Source organism: Rousettus aegyptiacus, unplaced genomic scaffold, assembly GCF_014176215.1.
Source record: "Rousettus aegyptiacus isolate mRouAeg1 unplaced genomic scaffold, mRouAeg1.p scaffold_m13_p_13, whole genome shotgun sequence".
NCBI classification, from domain to species: Eukaryota; Metazoa; Chordata; class Mammalia; order Chiroptera; family Pteropodidae; genus Rousettus; species Rousettus aegyptiacus.
This window is the reverse complement of record NW_023416288.1, coordinates 55,129,744-55,151,361: the sequence shown is the minus strand read 5'-3', so window position 1 is coordinate 55,151,361 and position 21,618 is coordinate 55,129,744. Positions and strand designations below refer to the sequence as shown.

At 48.6% G+C, this 21,618-nt stretch overlaps 1 long non-coding RNA gene across 1 annotated transcript; it reads left to right on the top strand.

Moving 5' to 3' along the window:
• The first annotated feature begins 7,292 nt into the window (after positions 1-7,292).
• On the top strand, positions 7,293-8,779 carry LOC118610767. Its single transcript, XR_004954032.1, has 3 exons — positions 7,293-7,455; positions 8,028-8,121; positions 8,410-8,779. It is a non-coding gene; the product is annotated as an uncharacterized LOC118610767 (long non-coding RNA).
• Positions 8,780-21,618: the final 12,839 nt, after the last annotated feature.

The window sequence follows — 21,618 nt, the reverse complement described above, 5'->3', positions numbered from 1 at the left end:
AAGAGGTTCCATGGGGCCATTGGCCTCAGGCCTCAGGAATGTGGGGGCGGCTGCTCTGTGTTCACTTTCTCCTCTATGCTGTAATTCCCCGGGGGCATCCGTGGACTTTAATTATAGTCTCTTTCACCCCGTGCCACTGATGACTGGCGTCCTTGCGTGTGAAGGCAAGGGGGTGTGGTGTGTTCCTATCTAACGATGATACAAATCAGAGAGCTCCGGCAGCCCCAGGAGTGGCACTGAGACCGTCCCAGGAATGGGGACAGGAGCAGTTTGGAGAGAAAACCGCAACAGTTTAAGGACGTACACGCACCCGTATCCCCTCTAAGGTGGGGGCGATCCTCGGAAATACTGGGGATCACACTACACTTATACGTGTTATTTATACCTCCATGCTGAACTTGCCTTCGTTAAAATAAAGGGGGACCTGAGGATGCCAAAGGAACTAGGGAGGTTCAGGCCACGTAAACACTGAAACTGGTTACTGGGGTTGTTTGTGACCTTGGCAAGAGCAGACTCGGTGGAGAGGTTTGGCACAGACCCGCTCACGGCGAGCCGGGAGCACACAGGCAGAGGGAAAGGCGAGGCCCGTGCAGACAACTAGGTCGAGGTTCTTGGCCGTGAAAGGACACAGGTAGAGAGAGTCATCTGCCTAGGGAAGATTTTGTTTGGTTTTAAGATGAGAAAGACCTCAGAATACTGAATTGATGGTGAGGGGAAAGGACCAGTAAAGAGGAGAAAAATAAAGGATTCAGGGGGAGAAAGTGTGATTTCGTTGGTTCTAGGGCCTCACACACTGTAAGGAACGCCAAGCCCTGAGGGAGACGGGCTCCGCTCAGACACCGCTCAGGGGAAATGGCCCAGGGTCCCAATGCCATCATTTTAATCTTAAACCTTGGGAAACCTTAACCCCCTAGGCGGCGTGGGACCCCCTGAGGAGTAGGTGACATTGAAGTAGACTGTTCCCTCACAGTCTCCTAAACTTTATACACTTGATCACATTTCATTCTCACAGAAGTCCTCAGTGTAGGCTGTATCCCCATTTTATAGATGAGCAAACAGAGGTTCAGAGAGATTGAGTAACAAGCAGCAAATGGCAGAGCAAGGAAACAAGCCCGGGTCTGACTCAGAAGCTCATTTTCTCTTCACTCCCGTCCTTAGGAAATATATCCTAGTGCCCCTGACTTAAGAAAATTACGTCTGATTACCTGCGGAATCACCAAACTATGACCAAAGTTCCTTTCTGACACCTTCTTGCGTTTTTAGAAATATAGAAACGTGTCCCTCTATCTCCCGAACCACAGAAACCCGAGCCTCCATAACCTATCCGATGTACTTCTCTGGAAACCCAAAACTTGTCCATCATTGCTCCTGAAGTTTCTCCCCTGGCCATGGACCATGAGAGCTGATGAAATCCAAGTGATATAACAAGACAGATAAAAGAGGAGCAGATCTGGCTCAGGGCCCCTCCTGCCCCAGCTCTAGGGGCGTCTGCTGACTTCTGAGGTGCCTCCAGATAATCCCGGGATGTCGCGGAACACAGCTGAAAAACCACAGCTGTTGGGCATGAAGTCTAACTTTTTTTAAAAAATAAAGGTGTTGAAGCTCAAAGAAGTAAAGTGACCCGCCTAGGGTCACTCTAGAGAGTTAAGTGAATCACAAATTCCAGTAACCTGTTCATGTCACAGCTACGAAATCCACTTTCTCTGATAGAGACGGACAGCTGCCTACACAACCCAACAGCGATGCTGCTCCTCCCTCTTAGTAACAGAGCCCCAAATTGATTCAGAGTAGCACTGCACCCTGCAAAAGGACTAATTTTCTCAGCCTACCTTTAACTTGGTCTGGCCATTAAGTTCTAGCCAATGAGTTTGTAAGCAAAAGTGTACAGTATGGTTCTTCCAGGAAGCCTCTTTAAAAGAAGGTGTAGGCCCTTCTCCTTCTTCTCTGTACTGCTGCTTGGAAGTCAGATGTGATGGCAGGAGCTTCAGCAGTCAATTCGGACCATGAGGATGAGGCACACAGTCTAAACGAGGCAGAGAGCATGCTAGAAAGAGCCCGGGTCTCTGACGATGGTGGAACGGATATATAGAATTGGACTATGTACATTAATATATCTTGTTTAAACTGCTGTTGTTGCAGCTGACTTTAAACTACTAACTGATGTAAATCAGGGACAGATTCAATTGTTTTCTCTAAGCCCTAAGGACAATTCCCAACTGGATGGCCTAGAATGCATATCTGGGGCCTGGAAAGTTATGACCAGCAGCTTCCATGCACTCTGGGCCCCCTGTGTGCTGCGTTTCCAGAGGCAGGAGGCCGGCCTAGCAGTGCAATTCAGTCCTTGGAGGACCAGCTCATCTGAGTCACCAATACAGGCTCCTCAAGACTTCGTAAGTGTCTGATCTGGGCTCCTTTTCCAGAACTCCCAGAGCCCAACCACTTCCTGAGCCTGCAAACTGCTGTTTTCCCTTAACCTCAGAAAACCCCTGAGGTTGTGTGATCGTGAACTCCAAACAGTGGTCACGGAAAATCACAAGAAGTCAGGAAAAGAGACGACTTACTCTCCTCCAAGGAGACTCCGTAAAGATGCACTTAGTAGCCATGAAGGAGGCAAAACAAATCTGCAGATATAAAGAGATTAGAATCCAAGAGCGAGCAGAAATAGCGAGAATGGAATTCTCCGGACTTCAGGAAAGAGTTTCCCATTAAAGCCACACATTTCAATCTTGCCTAAAGAGACGAGAATGTAGGAAACTCCCACCCACTTCCCCGTGATGAGACGCATCCTAGGGAACGAAGCCCTCGCCTGCGATGAGCAGCCCCTGAGTCTCCCAAGCGCTACACTGCCGTTAGTGCTCCAGCTTCAGTGCTGGGGTGCAGTGGGCACGGGGAGGTGGAACCAGCCAGAGAGAAGACGCACGGCAGCTTCTTAGTGCCTTTCCCAGCTGGGGCGGGAGCGGGGACTGCATTGGTCCCCATACCTATGAACAGAGGCAAAGGCAAGTTTACTCCCCGATGAGAGTGAACCGATGTGGACATGTGCAACCATCCCAGTGACAAAGGCTGCAGCAGAGGGCACTCGCCCGTGGAGACTAGCCCCACGGGAGGCGAGACGCACCCTCGCCACCACGCGGAGCGTGCTATGGTGTGAGAGGCCACCCTGGACACCCTTATGTGGAGAGTCTAGAAAGAATGCTGCTTCCTGGAGCTGTTAGCACTGACGGAGGAGGCCCCACTGGTGGTGCCGGATGCGCGGATGGGACACCATGTCTCACAGCCTCTTTCCGCTCCAGATGTTGCTATGGCAACAGGCTGCCTGGGAGTGTCATCTACCTCTCGCTTTCTGCCCCAGGTTCTCTCTGCTGCCAGCTGTGGAATCGGTAGCCTGCAGGAACCCACTCATGTGGGACAACTTCTAACTACCAGGCAACACTCGGTGTGGATAGTTTCATCCCGCTTTGCTTGGGTGAATGATTCTTAGGCATGATCTACAGGGCTCCTCAGAAGGTTCCCGACGGGATGAGCCCCAGTTACCCAAAGCCAGTTGGACTGACCTTTCCTTTTCCTGTTTCACTGTGCCCGGTCCTCACTCCTCTTCCCCAGTTTCTTTCCAGAATAAATCATCTGCGTGGAAATCCTCTCCTCAGGCTCTGCTCTCAGGGAAGAGGAGGCCAGGATACCGTGAAATAGTATAAGCTAGAAAACACCGGCCCTTGGGGTGACGCATGGAATGGTTATGGTGTGTAAGAAAGCGCCGAAGGGGACCTAGTGACTGGGTCCTAGTCCTGAAGCCCGAAGCTGGTGCCCCAACCTCTGGGATGTGTGGTTTTCATGCTTGTTCTTCAGGATCCGACTTTTTCTCCAGCTCTTTCACTCGGAGCTCTTCCGGCCACCAGATTTCACCTCTCCGATTGCTACCTGTGAGTTCCAAATGCTGCATCAGTTCACTGGTCCAAACTGTGACCCAGACTCTAGTTTCCAGGTGCCCCTCCATCGGTACCTTCCTGACGGCCTGTCCGTATCAGAAACCTCTTTCCCAGTTTCTTCTGTGGATGTTTCTTCTGTGGATGTACCGCTACCAGGCTTGACAACTCAGAATTATTTCAGCCTCCTGTCCTTTCCCCTCACATTCGGTCAGCCCACAAGTCCTGTGGTTCCTTGAGAGACCTTCTCCTCCTCCCGCACGCTGGCCCCGGGCTGTGGCACTTTCTCACTTAAACCCTGTCACAGACGGTTCACCTGCTGCCCTCCTGGGTCTCCCAGGGCACATCTATCTCTAGGACAGTCCCCATCCAACTCCCTCGGATTGTTCCCGGTAGCTCTCTTCACCTAGTGGGGCCTTCAGGAGGACACTCCCCACCCCCCGAAGCAGCATTTTTTTTTGAACACTTTTTTTCAAAAGTAAATGATTTAGTAAATAATGTTGATTTGCTTTCCGAAATTTTAAGGCGAAGTCAAGTTACCTTATCCATGTCATTAACACACACACAACATACACACATTCCATTCCCTTCTGAACGCACAGGCTTCAAAGCACCCAGCTGAGGTCTGAACAGCACGTTCTTGATAACAGCCTCCAGTTGGGAAGGAAGAACAGGTCGCGTCTGGGAGCAAATCTCTACAGCAAGACGTGCTGCCTAGTTTGTCTCGAAGCAATGCGTTCAACGGAACTCCATTTGGAGACAGACAGCTCTCACCAGAGACGAGCAAAACCCTGAACATTTCTAAGATGATTTACCAACGTCTGCCGCCTACAGCTGTAGAACTTGGAGCCACAAGAAAGAGAAAGTTTGTGTTTCCTATTTGTAGTCAGAACAGTGATTAGGACAGCTAACCTCTCATTGCGTGGTTGCTGCGTGCCAGGCACTGCTGGGTTCCACGTGGTTTGGTTCACTCTGTTAACTCTTGGTGAAGGAGGTAAAAGCAGGTGGCTATGTGACTCGGTCACACAGGCCTTCGATTCCTCTTCTACGCAGTACAGAGAATTCCCACCTCGCAGAGTCGTGGTGAGGATTCAACGAAGCCACGGAGGCCACTTTAGCCCAAGGTTTTCCACTGTAATTTCATAGGCATAGAGAACTGAATGATACATGTGAAAAATATGTACTGTGTCAACTTAAAAACAAAAAAAAAGCAAGCAGGAAATGGAAGAATTTGAGATTCTTTCTAGAGTATTTCAATCTGCCCTTCAACGTGTCAGGACTGGCGGAGGTGAATATGGAGTGGTGTCTGATCTCTTAATCCAGGTAGCCAGTCTCCGCTAAGTATGGTGACATCCCACATCAAAGGACACTGACATGAAGTCTGAGGAACCAAAATGCAGCCCACACTTCAAAGGAAGTTCCTCTTCCGGAAGTTGTTACAGCCTTTCAAGGAGGATGAACAGTAGCACAGCTCAGGGGACTCAAGAGAGAGAGGTACAGACAGTGATATCCAACTGGCTTCCACGCGGGGACCTAGAACTTTCCCCGGAGAACAGTACACCGGAGCATGAAGACGTCAGCCTGTATAGAGAACTTTCCCCAACAGTACACCGGAGCATGAAGACGTCAGCCTGTATAGAGAATGTTGGCCCCAATGGCCCGGAGTTTCCTCAGACATTAACCAAAAGGCAGCCAAGATGCCCTGTCACAGAGCGGGACACCGATAATGCCCGGTCCCCTGCTGGCGGGGCCTCCTCCCTTCCTTTCTGCCCACTGTCAAGGCCACTTGACAGCTCTGATTCCTGGGCACCACCTGTGGCTTACGCTTTGATGGTTCTGTGTGTGAAAATCACAACCAGAAATAAAACACAACTCTTATGTTTTTTTTTTTGGGGGGGGTGGGGAGAGGAGTGAAGGGAATGGTGGTGAAAATGCCTAAAAAATAATAAAAAAAGATCCGCTTTCTCCTGAATAGGGTGCTCTGGGCCCAGCATTCGAAGTCCCCGTGCCCTGCCCTCCTGCCCTGGGCCCTGACAGGAAGGTCAACGAGCGGTCCTCACCAGTTTTTGGTGGGAGAGACAGAGACAGGCTGAGATGGATTGGGGAGTAGCCCCCCCCCAACCCCGCACTCCCCTAATTAGCTAAAGAGGAGGCCAAGCAGTGGCAGACCCTCCAGTGGGCCCTGCGGTACCCCTGGAGGACTCCTACTGTACGCTCATATTCCCTGGACCCCCTGCGCGCCTGTGCCCCCCAAGACTCTTAAGTATCTCATTTGATTCCAGGCTTTCAGGCCCTCTCCACACCCTGCTCACCCCCAGCCCTCTCGCACCTCTCAGACCCCTGAGCAACCTCCAGCTCTCGCAAGCTCACATCCCCCTGACCCCTGGGCACCCACAGACCCCCTTGCACATCCCCCGAGCCCTGCAGTTGTGTGCGCGGTCACACCTCCTACCCCCTGTGCGCCCCCCGCCGGCACACCCCCAGTTCTCAGCGGACCCCCTTCGCCCTCGCACCCCGTGGGGTGCCGGCGCCGCGCTGGGGCTGGCCGCGGAGACGTGAGGCACGTGCGCCGCTCGGTGATTGGCAGCGCCGGCCAGCCTACGCCCCGCGTCCTCTCCCAGCTCCCCCGCAGGCCTCACGCGAGGGGTGTCGCCAGCCGCCGCTGCAGCTGGGCGGGAGGGTGGGATGCCGGGGCGCGCAGGCCGGGCCAGGGGTTCGCCTACGGGAGTGTCGGGAGAACAATGACAGCCTGATGGGGTTGGGGGGAGGGAGGGGTGCGGAGCCGCCGCTAGCAAGCGCCCCTGACTGCGCCCGCGCTCTTTCTCGGTGGTGCTGAAACAAGCTTGCTCAGAAGAGCTGTAGATGCTGTTCCCATGAAGTGAGCATACTTTTTGTGAGTGGTGAAAACACGCCTGCTCTTCGGCTGTCGACTGGGGCCCAGGGAGTTTAACCCCCGGCGTTCTTCCCGACAGGGCCAGGGCGTCCGCTGCACCCTTCGACCTGTGTTGGGCGCAGGGGCGGCGGCGGGGTGCAGTTAGCACGGAGCCCGAGCATTTTAACGCAGCTGGTGTGGAGCTGGCGAAAGTGACAAAGGCACAGCTCACATGCCTGTGTGGCCCGGGAAGTGCTCCGCCTCGGACGGAGGACCAGAAAGATGTGCATTAAGGTACCGGGGCAGGTTAGCCGAGGAAGGTTTCCCACGGGAGCCGAGGTTGCAGGTGCCCGGCCTAGGACCGAGCAGCAGGAGAAGAGCAGCGGCGCAGACTGAGCGCAAGGTGGAGGGGGCGCTGCCGCAGCTGCACGGGGACCGCGGGCGGCAGAGGCGCAAGCCAGCAGCCCTAAGCGACTCTCTATCTCGGCGGGAGGCTGTGCCTCCTCATCCCAGCAGCAGTCGGCCAATGAAAGGGAGACGCAGGGGTTCCTGAACCAATGGAATCCCGCCGGGCCGCTGCGGGCTTGCCACTGGGAGCATTTATGGAGACCTCACCACGAGCCTTCTCCAGGGGGCTGCCTTCCCCAAAGCGCAGAACAGGTGTGCATCAAAGACCAAAGTACCAGCGGTGCGATCTTTTTTTTTTTTTTTTTAATCACTGATTTGGATTAGAGCAGCCCGATGCTTAAGGCACATGCCCGGGCCATTAGGGGACAATGGAAGAAATGGGGGGAGGGCAGGGGTTGGAAATGCACTTCCTGACCTGAGCCTCTGAGAGGCCAGTGAAGGGTTTCTTCCTCCGTTCTAGTGCCTGCTTCATTTTCCCTGCTATAAACGATAACATCTTGTATTCGTGTAGTGCGTTACAGTTTCCAAATGGCTTTCCCATGCGTGATTTTATCTGGCAATCAGCATAACCTACAAGACAGGTATCACTACTCATGTGAGGGAATTGAGGCTCAGATAAGTTAAACCATATACGCAAGCCACACAGCTGTTATGACAGCATTGGGACTAGAACCCAGGTGTCCTGACTGCAAATCCAGGGCCCTTTAAACACATCAAAGAGAGCAAACCAGGCCTGCTTTATGATCCTGGTGCCCAGGCCACACCCAGCAATTAAATTAAAATCCAGAAGGACTGGGTTAATTTTTTTTTTCTTTTTGCTTTAGTCATTGCTCTTTCAAATGGTCCCCCTGAAACGCAGGTTCGCTCCACACCTGTGCGTGAAGATGAGCTTGCACTGACTCAATGCCAGGACCAGAGGTAAAACAGAATGAGAGTGAGTAAGGGTTACCAACTGTGGATTTCCTCCTTACCCACCCCCTCAGGCCAAGTCACGGCCTTCTCTGTCTTCTCTCATATTGGTCCCCAGCTGGGGGTACTGTTTCCTGTCCCATGGGCTGGGCTCTGCCTGCTTAGAGTAGGCTACACCCAAAGAGAACTCTGAGGCCTCTAGCACAGCTACTACCATCAACCTGGCTCTCAGGAACAAAAACATCCCACCCCTCCATGGCCACGGTGACTTTGTTAAAAGGAGCTTTGCTTCTACAGGATGTGTCATTCTGGGTCTCGCTGTTTCTCCACCACGGTGCCAGCTGAAGTCTCGGGTCTATGCAGCAAAGCGGATGGTCCGCAGTGATTTCCTAAACTGCATGCCCACCACAGTCATCTGTCTTGGTTTTAAAAAATGCACATCACCGAGTACATCTCTGGCTTAGGACTCAGGAGGTCCTAGATGTGTGTTGTTTTGTTTTGTTCTAAATACTCTGAAGTGATTCAGAGGACCAGCCAGGTCAGGAACCCACAGATGTACAATGACTTCCATCTGAAAAGTCTGAGATAACTCAAGGGTGGAATTGGCGGATTGCAGGTACTCCTCAGATACTGCAGTTTCGGTTCCAGACCAGTGTAATAAAGTGAGCGTTGCAATAAAGTGGGTTGTAATCTTTTTGCTGGTGCAAGGTCTTGCCTTCGATTTAAAAAAAAAAAATGCAACAATATGGCAAAGCACAATAAAATGAGGTATGCCTGTATTGGTCATTCAGATGTTCATGCTGCCTGAGAATGTGTCACATGACAACTCCATTCATAGGAGACCCCAAAAGGGAACCAAAACCCTCATCGTAGGAAAATTCTGTGTTGAGTAATCTAAGAGGATATAGAGCTAGGGAACTGAGATTGGGTGGGAACTTATTTTCGCCGAGATAAAATTTTAAAGTCAGTACCCTCAATAGAGACAAAGTCAATGGCTCACATCTCACCCAAGTTCTATTCTGATCAGGGGACACCATTCGCGTCATTTCTGTTGATCGCACCTTACACTCTAGACCTGCAGGAGCTGCTCGTCACCTGTCCAAACTGAGATGTGCTGTCAGGGTAACATGCACACTGGACTTTAAGACCAAGGAAAATATGTATTCATTCAGTAACACCTTTAACACGAGTTACATGACGAAATGATATTTTCGATCTGTTGAGTTAAATACATTATTAACATTAATTTCACTTGTTTTAATGTGGCTACTAGAAAATTTAGACGTTACATATATGGCTTGTGGGAGCTGAAAACATTCTTGATCTGAGTGATGGAGATAGATGTGCATGTGTGTAGGTGCTGAAATTCATTGAACTGCTCTTAAGTTCTGTGCGCTGCACTGCTCTATCTAAATAGAAACCAGTTTAAAAATTAAAAACAAACTAACAATGGCTTCCTGTTGCATTTGAAGCAAAATCTAAGCTCCTCTCCTTGGCCACCAAGACCCACCCACTTATCTACCGCACCCAATGCCACTGTCCCCATGGCTCACTGACCCTCCTGCTTTGCAGCATGCCTGGCTCATGCCCACCTCGGTGCACCTGCATTTGCCTTTTTCCTCTGCCTGGAAGTCTCTCCCTCCCCATCTTTACGATCATGCACATTTCAGCTCAAAAATCCCCTCCTTCTTCCTTGACCAACTACATCGGTTATGATATTGTTAAAACACACACACACACACACACACACACACGAAACCCATTTTGGCTTAAGCACTGAAGGGGATTGATTGGCTTGTGGAACTAATAACTCCAGAAGCAAATCAGGCCCCAGCCAGGGTATGACCAGGGCCCTGGATCCCCTTCTCTGTGATTCTCTAGGCGTTCTCCTCCTCAGTGGGTCCACTTTACCCTCACGCTGACCTCCTGTACATTAGCAAAATGGCCACAGCAGTCCCTGGCCTATCATTCATATCCCACCCCACCCAGAAAGAGAGTTTCTTGTTCTCAACACTCAGAGGAAAGTACTGAACGTCACCTAACCGGTCCTTTTGCCCAGGAGAATAGTACGTGATAACGCCTAACCCTGAACCAGTCACTGTTGATAGGAGCTCATTTTGCTCAGGCAGTTAAAGCCCCATCCCACCCAAATCTCAAGGCTACCGTGTATTTGGGAGATGCAAACGGGTCCTGGGGAGACAGCCAGCAGTGTTCAGTAGACCACCTACCACCTCAAGTCACTGCCTAGACCAGGGCTTGGCAAACTTTTTCAGTAAAGGTCAAGAACATAATTAGGCTTTGTCTGCCTCTTATGGGTTTGTTTTGTTTTACAATCCTTTAAAAATATAAAAATCATTGTTAACTCAGACCTTGTGAAAATAGACCAGAGGCCAGATTTTGCCCAAAGGCCTTAGTTTGCCCACCCCGATCTAGAATATTATGATGCTTGTGGCATCTAATTACCTTGTTAATTTGTTTCCCCTGTATAATGTAAGCTCCGTGAGAGCAGGAACTGTATCTGTCTTACAGATACAGTTCCTGTGTTCTCAACACCAAAAGCTAAGACTGGGCACATAGTAGATGCTCAATAAATAGTCACTTGATGAATGTCAAGACTTTACGGCAGAGCACATCAAGACCCCGTGCCTAGCTCTCACCTGGATTTGTCTGCCCTCCCTGTCTGTGGGACACAGCTGCACCCATACTGACCAACGCAAGAATGGGCGGGGCTGCTGCTGGTTCACAAGGTGTCTTTATGCAAATCAGGAAGAGGTCGCGCCCCCTGGCTAACAAGGCCTAGCACCCAGGACCACGGGGAGTGAGGACTCCAGGCCCCCTCTGCCACCTTGGAGGGCATCCTAGGGTAGGGCCCATGCTGCACAGTTGTGTACGGGGGCTCTAGGGCGGAGGTGAATCTGAATTCTAAGACCGCACCTTCTTTAACATTCCCATACCTTGATGCAAAATCCTCTGCTTGTGCTCTGCCCACTGCTTTGACTCTCTTTTCTTTCACCAATCCCCCAATGCCCTCTTTTTCCAGTTCTTTTTAACAAAATGACTGTGGTTTACATGTATCGAGCTGCAATTCTCATCTGGCACTTGGATGTACATCCAAGTATAATAGAATGTGTCAAAGGCAGAGTTTGTGGTTGGGGATGGACTTCTGTCCTGTGTGCTTATTGTACTCAAGGACAGAGGGAAACTGGAAAAAGAGCCACCAGCCCAAGCTGTCAGGGGAAAGGGGAGCTGCTGTAAAAATACAGAGTAATATGTCAAGGGCTCTTCCATCTGGAAAGTTAAAAGGGATAACATCTGTTTGATCGTCAACGTTACAGTTCGGGGGGCCACAAACTCACTCATCAAATCCTGAACTAGAAACCAGGGGGCTCTGCTTAAAGCTTGAGAGAATTACGTTTAGGAATAATAGAAGAAAATCTGACTTCGCTCAGTGGGTGGTAAGCTCATGAAACTCATTACCCCAAGCAGGAGTCAGGCTGGAAATAAATGTGCCCAGAAGTGCCGTGGAAGACTCGGCTGTCGACAGGTCGTAATGACTTATTAAGGGGAACGAGGCCGCCTCGGGATGTCAGGATGTGCTCTTGAAGGTCGCTGACAGGAAGTGTAACTGGTTGTTCACGGCGCTTCCCTTCATGGCCCCAGTGGAGACAGAGTAAGACCAGGAGCCGGAGCTGCCCCCCGCCCCCACCACGCGCTAGGTGGCCTGCAGGATTGCCTAGCTCAGGGGAGGTGGCTTCATAGATGTAAGAGTAACTGTCCCGACTTGGGTTTCCTGAGGCCAGCTACCTCTATTGCTGCGAATCCGGAGGTCACTGAGGCAATAAAATGATGTTTGTAGAGACCTTACATAAATGTCTATTCTACCCGATGGGAACTCAGCTGTTGTCATTGTGATCACTAACATATATTATGTACCGTGTGCTGTTTAAGCACTTATTCACTTAACCGCTATACAATTCTGTAAGATGGGTACTATAATTTCATCATCCTATTGACAGATGGGAAAACCGAGGCATGGAGAAATAACTTCCAAGGTCCCACAGCCAGCAAGTGATCCAGGATTCAAACTCGGGCCGACCGACTCGGGAGTCCAGTTACCTAAACTGGGGTTGCGGCCACTCCTGCCGTGCTGCGGAGGGCGACAATGCTGAGCTCCAGTCAAGGGCTGTCATGAAGGAACGCAGGCCCACTGTGTCCACGTCCATTTTTTCAAGAAAAGTCATGAGGGTCAACACTGAGTGCATGGAACAAATCCAGCTAAATCCTACCCAAAGTCAGCTGGCTCCCGACTTCTGGTCCCACACCGCCTCTCCAGAGATACACGCTGTTGTCCATGTCCATGGATGACACGAGTTACCATGATGGGCGAAGCAGAGAGACTGGGGGGATGTCCATATGGAAGACCCTGTGGGCACAGGCCGCCAGGCTCGGGTGCTTCCGTGTCTGGAGGTCTGTCCCCAGGAAACCAGGTCTGGTCCCCCTGCCACTCAGCAGTGGTTAGTGATCTCTCCAGTTCCCTTGCAGTTGTAGGACTCAGTGAATTTATGAACGTCAGCACAGAAAGCAACATGTAAGGCCCTAAGGCAGAGAGATATGTTTGATGTGCAGGAAGGCAGGCCCTGTGACGTACAACCCGATTGTCATTAAAAAACACATCAACCACATGAAATGTGCAGAACCCAAAGCCATACATTAGATTTGGTGCACGCCGAGAAAACCAGCAGGGCTGAGGCGGGGCGAGGAGCCTGTGGCGTCAGGTGGAACCTTCATCAGGTCACTGGAGGGCTGGGCAGGTTGCACACTGAACCTCAAGTGCACTTGGAGGACTTGGGGCCTTTTCCTAGTTTGCCCGGAGACACTATCTGTTTGCCAAGCTGAGCACTTGTGGGCTGTGCCCTCTCAGAGGAGAGACCTTTTCTAATTCACATCGAGCCTCCATATGCAGCAATGGGAGCCTGAAGAAGTTTGGGGTGCTGTTCTATCCTTGGACACACCCCCACTCCATTCTATTTATTTCTTACCATCTTGTCTAGTGTTAAGAGTATAGGTAGGAGTTGGCGGACCCAAGAATGCCTGAATCTGGGGGGGCCTAAAAATTCCCTTCCTATGGGGCTCCTGGGAAATGGCATGCACAGAGGATAAAGGCACACAGCACAGAGTCTGACATGTCACCTCAGGACAGGGCTCCAGACTCAATGGCTGGACTGAGGCATAGGACACCAGGATCCAGAGCTCTCACACCCCTGCACCCCCTCTCTCCCTCCCCCACAAGCCTCAACCAGCCAGCGCTGGCTGGAAGGACTTGGGAGGGCCAGGCTGCAAGAGGACCTTGGCTTAGCTTCCTCATTCTGGAGAACCCAGTGAGAGAGCAAGGTCCACCGGGTCCCTGGAAGCAGGAAGTGGGAGAGAAGGCCACACCTGGGCACAGGAGCCCCACCCCCTCATAAATGTGGCTGACCCAGTGTCCTGGATCCTGACCAAACAGATTACAGCAGCAACCTGGCGGGAAGCCAGCGGAGGGAACATAGTCTCACTTAATCTCATCACAATTTCCTTTTTCACAGATGAGGAAACTGAAACGTGTGCTAACCAAGGATAAGGAATTTGATCAAGGTCACAGAACTAGTAAGCTGCAGAGCTGGGCTTTAAACCTGAGGTAGACACTGTGGCCTCTGCCCAGGTTCCTGCCCACCCTGAAGGGAGCTGCCTCATCCAACATCAGCCCTTTCTGGGGGCAGCTCCAGCCCAACCCAACCACGCAGAGTGTGGGGAGAGGATGCAAAATCCCAGCCCCCGCCTCAGTGCAGGCCAACTCTGAAGGGCCATCCTGGCTTCAGAGCCCCTCATGTGATTGCGGGCCAGGCTTTCTTTTTTTACAACTGCGTTGCATTTTGTCATCTCCCTCTGCCTGGCCTGCTTCTCTCAGTCGGTCTCTTACAGCTTACTGAGCTGTCTTAACTGCGCACACTCCCCAGGAAACCCTGCACCCAAACCTCCTTCCGAGAGTGGGCTTTCGGGGTGTCCCACCCAAGATGCCTGCACTCTGCACCTTTATGAAAGGCTGCCTGCCCACCTCAGCTGGCCAGGATAGAAAAACCAAGAATCCAAATGGGGGAGGTTGAGGCAACCGGAAGGGGAACAGCAGGAAGCCACCACCACCCCTAGGCTGGAGAGACAGAGGCATGGCAGTGCTACCTGAGCCCGGGATCACCTGGCGGAAGCTGGAACCACCGTGGTCACAGCGGGTCTGCCTGGGAGCAGTGGACGCCCCCACTGGAGACGCCCCCGAAGCTGGCGGTGGGCGGTAAGACCCTGGCTTCTCCCTTCCTTCTTGCTTGATTTTATCATTACAGACTATTTACAAGCACACAGAGTTTATACCTAGCTTTACATTTCCACATATTTAGGTGACATTTAAAATTTTTAAATTTTAAGTCAAGTCGGGGTCCATGATAATTTGTTTTTTTAAAAGGGAAACACTGCTGTAGAATGATATGCTGGGGTCCCCAGAGCATCGCGAACCCCAGCCCTGCACAGCCATAAGGTCGTGAGTTTCTACTGCTTTGACCCCTTCTAGATTGGGGCTGGGTAGGCTTAAATGGCCCCGAGAGCCCTTTGGTGAAGTTTGAACACCCCATCCTTTGGAGGGGCCCCATAACTGTGAAGTTTTGGGGACCATCACTCCTGGGGATTAGAGCCACCTCAGGGCCTTGTAACCACAGCTAGATGGGTGCTTGTGTATGTGTGCATGCGTGTGTGTATGAGGGTGTGTGTGTGTGTGTGTGTGTGTGTGTGTGTGTACAGTCCCCGCCTTTGTAGTTCACATGAGAATGGTTGTCCATGCACATCTTGTAAAATTAAGAGGCGCTGATAATAGTAAGAATGTGAAGATACTTGATTTGTATTCCGGTGGAGAGGAAGGTCCTCTGCCCTGTCCCCAAGGAAGGGAGGCCAGATCCAGGGGAGGGGCGAGGCCTGAGGAGGCCGAGCCCAGCCCTGAGACAGGCTCTTATCAGCTGCCATTCCAGTTTCCTGTTTTTCAGTGAGCTGAAGGTACATCTGCTTCTGTTTATTCTTCTTCCTTATCTTAATGGGTCCCCCACCTATCCTCCCTGGAATACCCCTCATCGCCACTCACTCAGGTACTCAGGTACCTCTCCCTGGCCCTACAAAGACTCAGGGAGGGAAGTGGGTGACAGAGAACGGGCTGGACACTCAGTGTCCTAGGTCGAGGCTCCTTACTAAACACTGCCCCAGGTCTAACTGGACACTAGAGTCAAAGTGAGAAAGCAGAAACTGAGTAGAAGGCCAAAGCCTTTCATCCCGAGAAGGAAAGTAGGAAACCCGAGGTTGCTAGGGGTGACCTTAGCTCCAAGAGAAATGTAATTACATTTAAATTTCGGGTTACACCTAGGCTAATAACTACAACTGGAAATTCCTGTTGGGAGGAAGACGTTTTCGCTCATTAAGAGATAAGAGAAAGTCATTCGCCCTTGAACCCAGAACAGTCAGTTTCGTACTGGAAGAACTTCACTCGGATGGGGCCTCTGCTAGACCATGGGGAGTCTTTGCGCAGCTTAGAAAAAAGGGGCCCCTTCCCCCAGGCGATCGCAGCCCTCGACTTGGCAAGTTCCCCACCTCGCTTCCCCAGCCATCCTGGGACGATGACAGCCAGGACAGTTACATAATCATAGCAGCTTTCCCTCCCTCTCCTAGCTATCCCTTTCATTAACCTGGACAGCTTTCGCTCTGAATAGACCACCCGAGAAGCAGAGAAAATGCTGGTAGCTGTGAGAGGCTTGAAAGGCTTTTAACACTAACTTGGTCCAAAGTCCCTGCTCCAATTTATTCCACGGTAAGCCCTCTGGTTGAGCTGTAAGAAAGCTTTCTAATCGCATTCCAGGCCTGATTCAGGTTATCCCAAATTGGGGTTACTGGCAATTTAGAATTGATGAGAAAGGTACCAGATTTTTCAAGGATTTCTTTCTTTAAATTTTGTTTAATGCCCATCATCTTAAAGCATGATTGTCGTTTTTGTTCTGTTTTTAATTATAGAGATTATAAAGGTCAGTTCTTTTTAAGTAGTTTTTTTCCTTTTTCTCTCTCTCCTTTTATTTTTTTGTAGTAAAATTGGCAACATAGCATAGCAGTTCCAAGCTCAATTTTGGAGTCAGAAAATCTGAGCTCCAATTTTTAGCTCCTCCACTTGCTAACTGAGTGGCCCTATGCAATTGACTGAACTTCTCCGCACGCCGATTTCCTCATCTGTAAAACGGATAAGTAAGAGTATTTACCTTCAAGAATTAGTATGCGAAATAATAAGATGATACATGGAAAACACCTGCACCATGCCTGGTACACAGCACCTAATAAATGTTAGGTACTATCAAGCTTATTTTAAATGGGTAATGAAAATGACACCTTACTTAAGGGGAATTGAGAAGGACTGACCCCTGTTTTCCGTCCCTTGGAGAAATGGCTGGTCTCAGTCTAAGGCAGGGAAAATGAGCCTGGGGCATCCAGTTATTCCAGAAGACAAGGAAGTATTCAGAGATATAGGCGCTAGCTAGTAGGGATTCTTACTGGCCAAATTTGGGACAATTTGAGCATCGAAATGAAAAATGACTATAACTGGTAAAACAAATTTAGAAAACCCATGTGTCCATAGTGATAGTCAAAACAAGAGGGAAAGGAAAGAAAATACCAGCTAATTAAAAATAGAAGGAATGATAGAACTGGAAATCGCTGGTTTGCAGCCCCCAATAAAATAGGTGATTTAGGCAAAGATTATCAATAGAACCATTGGATGAAAGGTTATTAGAGAGTAAGATATTCACGTTAGGTTAAAGCATCATCCACAGATGACTTACAAATTACGACGGGGAAACTTCCTCTTTACAATGAGAGATCTGGAGGTGACCATGTTAACCAAGCTATCAAACTAACAGTGTGACAACTGTGTGCCTTCTTCTGAATACACAATACCACCTATGAATTATTCCTCCCAAAAATGATTAAGGTGACTCTCATCAAGCCTCATGACCTACATTCTAATTTATAGGAAGTATGTGGATAGAGGAACAAGCTAAACTATACCAAGAGGAATCGAAAAGACAAATTCACAGTGTGGAATGTACCGTAAGACAAAGGCTCTCTCTTGACCAGACTTCGGTCAGGCTCCTTTGAACCCTCTTGTAACTAGGCCTAGACCTTGGTCCCTACCCTGTTTTGGGCCTGCCCAGCCCAGCCTTGGTAAAGAATACTGCCGAACCATCCCTCTACCCTTGATAATCTGATTAAGTTTCTCATCTCCTACTCCGAATGCATGTCTAAGCCCTTGATCTGTCTTTAGCAACAATCCCCCTACCTTTGACATCTCCTCTTAGTACTTTTCCATCCAGTGACCCCCCCATCCTGCTCTTTGGTTATAAATCCCCACTTGTTCTTGTTGTATATGGAGTTGAGCCCAATATCTCTCCCTAATTACAATAATCTTGAATAAAGTCTTCCTTATCGTTGGAGAAGAATTTTTTTTCTTTAATACTTAGGCACTTCGAAAAAGTTAACGTCATAAAAACGATGGATTACTTTAGAATAAAAGAAATTAGAGAGATATAACAATCAAATTAATATAAGAATACCTTGACTGGATCCTAATAAAAAAAAAAAAATCTCCAAAAGAGAGATGGAGGCCAATTGGATCCTTTTAATTATGGATTGGCTATTATAGAATTAATGTTAATTTTCTTAATATGATGTGTTGGTTATGAGAAAAATATTCTTACCCCTATGAAACACCTGCATTTTACTAACACCTGTATTTAGAGGTTGTGTTAATTTTCTAGACCTGTCATAACAAATTACTACAAACTGGGTAGTTTATGACAACAAATTTATCTTCTCATAGTTCTGGAGGCTGGAAGTCTGAAATCAAGGTACCAGCAGGGCCATGCTCTAATCTGAAGGCCCTAAGGGAATACCTTTCCTTGCTTCTTCCTAGCTCCTGGTAGCTGCTGGCAACCCTTGGTGTTCTCTGGTTTGTGACAGACAGCATTAACTCCAGTATCCGCCTCCACAGTCCCGTGTCCTTTCCTGTGTGTCCCTCAGTGACTTCAAATCTTTCTCACCGTATCAGGACACCTGTTATTGGATTTAGGGCCCACAATAATCCAGGATGCTCTCATCATCGCTTGATTACATTTGCAAAAACCCTATTTATAAATAAATTCACATTCGCTGGTACAGGAGGTTAAAACTTCAACCTATATTTTGGGGAAATGATTCAACCTATGACAAGGGTGAAATGTCAGGATGTCTGAAATTTACTTTCAGATCTCTCTGCAAAAAAAAAAAAAAAAAAATTATAGCTAGGGAGAGAAAAAAATGTAGTGAAATGTTAGTAATTACAGAATCTAATGACAACAATTTATTATTAGATATATATTTCATAATAGGGAAGTATATCCAAAGTAAATTTATTTCTACTAAACATCAAAAAAAAATTTTGACCTCTCTCTGCTGATCTTATCTTTCTTACAGATGTATACTTCTTTTTTAATATTTTAGTGGGGTTTAGGGTGGGGGCCAAGGCTTATGCACATGTTCAACCTACGTATTTAAGGGGAGGTCCTCAGAACCCACAGTTTTCAACCCATTTTACTGAAGTAGCCCTCCTCATGTAAACCTAGTCCCAATTTCAAAATGGAAGTCAAGGAGAAATGTAATTTTATTCACACGATTTGAAGACTACTTTCCAAAAATGCATTCAGCCTGTGTGGTTGAGTCTGAATTATCAGCCTAAGTATAATTGTCTGACCATCATGTGTGGACTGTGTACACACAGCTCGAACCGAAAGCCCCAGCCTCGATCCTTCTGATGAAACGCCAGTACCCACAAAGAGAAGGTTCCCCTTCTCTCACCCTGGAATCAGCAGAAAGCTCTCCTGAGGCTGTGGTCTTAGGGCTATATAGCCCTGCCCCTAATTTCTTCAGACCCTTTACTGAGAACTGAGTCATTACAACATCATGCTCAGCCAGCTGTCTCAGCACAAGAAAAGCTTTGCTGTGGCATGAGGTTTTGTGGGCTGCAAACTACATCTAGGTCAGCAAATTAAACTCCCCAGTGTGGTTACCGAGTCCAGCTGCGTCTAGCTAAAGGGCCGTCTGATTTCACCTCTGGGCACTGGCTTTTCTGGTGCCTGGGACACAAGGCCCCTCTGCGAGTGTCGAAGGTCCAGCGCTTCAGGCCTAAACCACTGGATGGCACACGCCCAAACTCAGACTCTTATTTTCCCCAGCAGTGCTCCTGGGTACATGAGAGTAACAATACTCCATCCCTGCAGATGTTGAGATTCACGGTGTGCAGAAACGAAGCTAGGAGGCGGGGATGCATTTCTTTCTTCCTCGGTTTCACCTACCAGTTGTGTATTTTTCCTGCCATGTTGACCCAAACATGAACTTTCTTTCTCAGTTCCCTTTCATGGGTGTTTTAAAGAATGATTTCACAACAGAGGGCCAACTGGTCTACCTAAATAGGGCTTTACAAAGGGCAGTATCTTGACTGGGTGGCATCACTCCTGGTTCTAGGTCTCAGATTTATAATGGATAAAACCCTCGGAGACTAAATCATGTTAACAACTCAAAGCAACTTAGCAAATATTTGAGGGTCTGCTGCTCTCCGGGGCTCCCAAACACAGACAGGAAACACCAGAGTTGCTGCCTTCTAAAAGCTCTTTGACTATGGAGGAAGACCAACAGTCTAGCGAACGGCCACATCCTTTACTACTCTGCACCCCTTCACGCTCCTCCTAGTAACAGTGCCCCAAGTTCACTCTGGGGAGAAACCCTCCTCCATCCTCAGGCTGTGTAATTCCAATGGAACCGAATCTACCCCTGGCCCTAGAGCTAAGGTGTAGACTCAGGCCTGGCCACGATGATTGGTTTAGAAATGGGCATGAAATCTAATCAAAGCCAATGAGATGCGTGAGATGCTTGCTGATATTGGTTAGGGAGAGGTATTAGATACCTTTTGCTAGGGTTGTTGCCAGTAAGTATGATGTGAGCCTGAGCCTGGAGGTGGCAGGCAGCACGAGATGGAGCCTAAGAATGAGGCCAACGCAACTGAAGACAGATCTGAATGAACAACAGAAACTGAGCTCCTCGGTCCAGCCATTCTTCATGTTCCATATATTCCTAGGCTTTTCTATTAATTGTCCCAATAGTTATTTTTTATTTGTTTCAGCTAGTTAGATGGGGTTTTCTGTAATTTGCAACTAAAAAAGCTCTGTATAGTAGGTTGGATAGGGTCCCCCCACACACAAAATACACATCCACCCAGAACTTCAGAATGTGGTCTTATTTGAATATAGGGTCTTTGAAGATGTAATTAGTTAAGGATGTTGAGATGACATCATCTTGGTGTGTCCCAAATCTAATGACTAGTGTCCTTAAAAGATGAGAAGACTAAGAGACACAGAGACAGGGGGTAGAAAGCCACATGGAGGGAGAGGCAAGGCCAAGGAATGCTGGGGCCACCCGAAGCTGGAAGAGGCAAGGAAGGGTCCTCCCCGAGAGCACTGAGAGGGCGCGTGGCCCTCCTGACACATTTTTTTCTTTTTTCAATTACAGTAGACACTCAATATTATATTCTGACACCTTGATTTAAACTTCTAGCCTCTATAAAGTCTTCATCATTTTAAGCCACCCAGTTTGTGGTATTTTGTGATGCGCGCTCTAGGAAACGAATATAGTCGAACACATAAAATCGTTCAATAAATATTTATTAGTACCTACTCTGTGTCTGAAGAGGTCTTAGCATAAAATTCAGAGAAAAGGGACATGGAGACTCCAGAGGAATAGCTGAGCGAGGATGTTATGAAGCCTGAAGTCCTGTCCTAACGACCCACCCCACTATGGGTGCCTCTGGAGAAACTACAGAATTCATGTTCTGTTCTCTCCTTTTCTAGATTTCTTGCAGACCATTCTCTCTTTTTTTTTTCTATTTAAAAAAAAATTCTAAATTTAAAAAAGTTAGACACGAACACAATCTATAAAGTGATCCCCCAATTAGATTTTCTTGATTCCTTGCAGACCATTTTCTTAACACGTGGCCTTCTTTCTTCAGCAAAGAAATGAGCTCTGTTTGACATAAATGGAAAATATTTCTCCAGGTTGTTCCTCGTCTTTTGACTTTGTTTATAGTGATTTTTTTTGCTCTGCAGACTATCCATTTTTTACACACTCAGTTGTTCTATTTTTTATGACTGACAGTTGTTGGTTCTTTTAAAAATTCCCCTGTGTTTTTATCCAGTGTGCTATATCACAGAGTAAGGTAACTTGCTTTTTTGTTTGTTTCAATTTTTTTCTTATTGTAGTAAAACACGCATAACATAAATCGATCATTTTGATCATTTTTAAGTGTGCGGTTCAGAGGTACGTTAACCATCCCCACCATCCAGCTCCAGAATGCTTTTCGTCTTCCAAAACTGA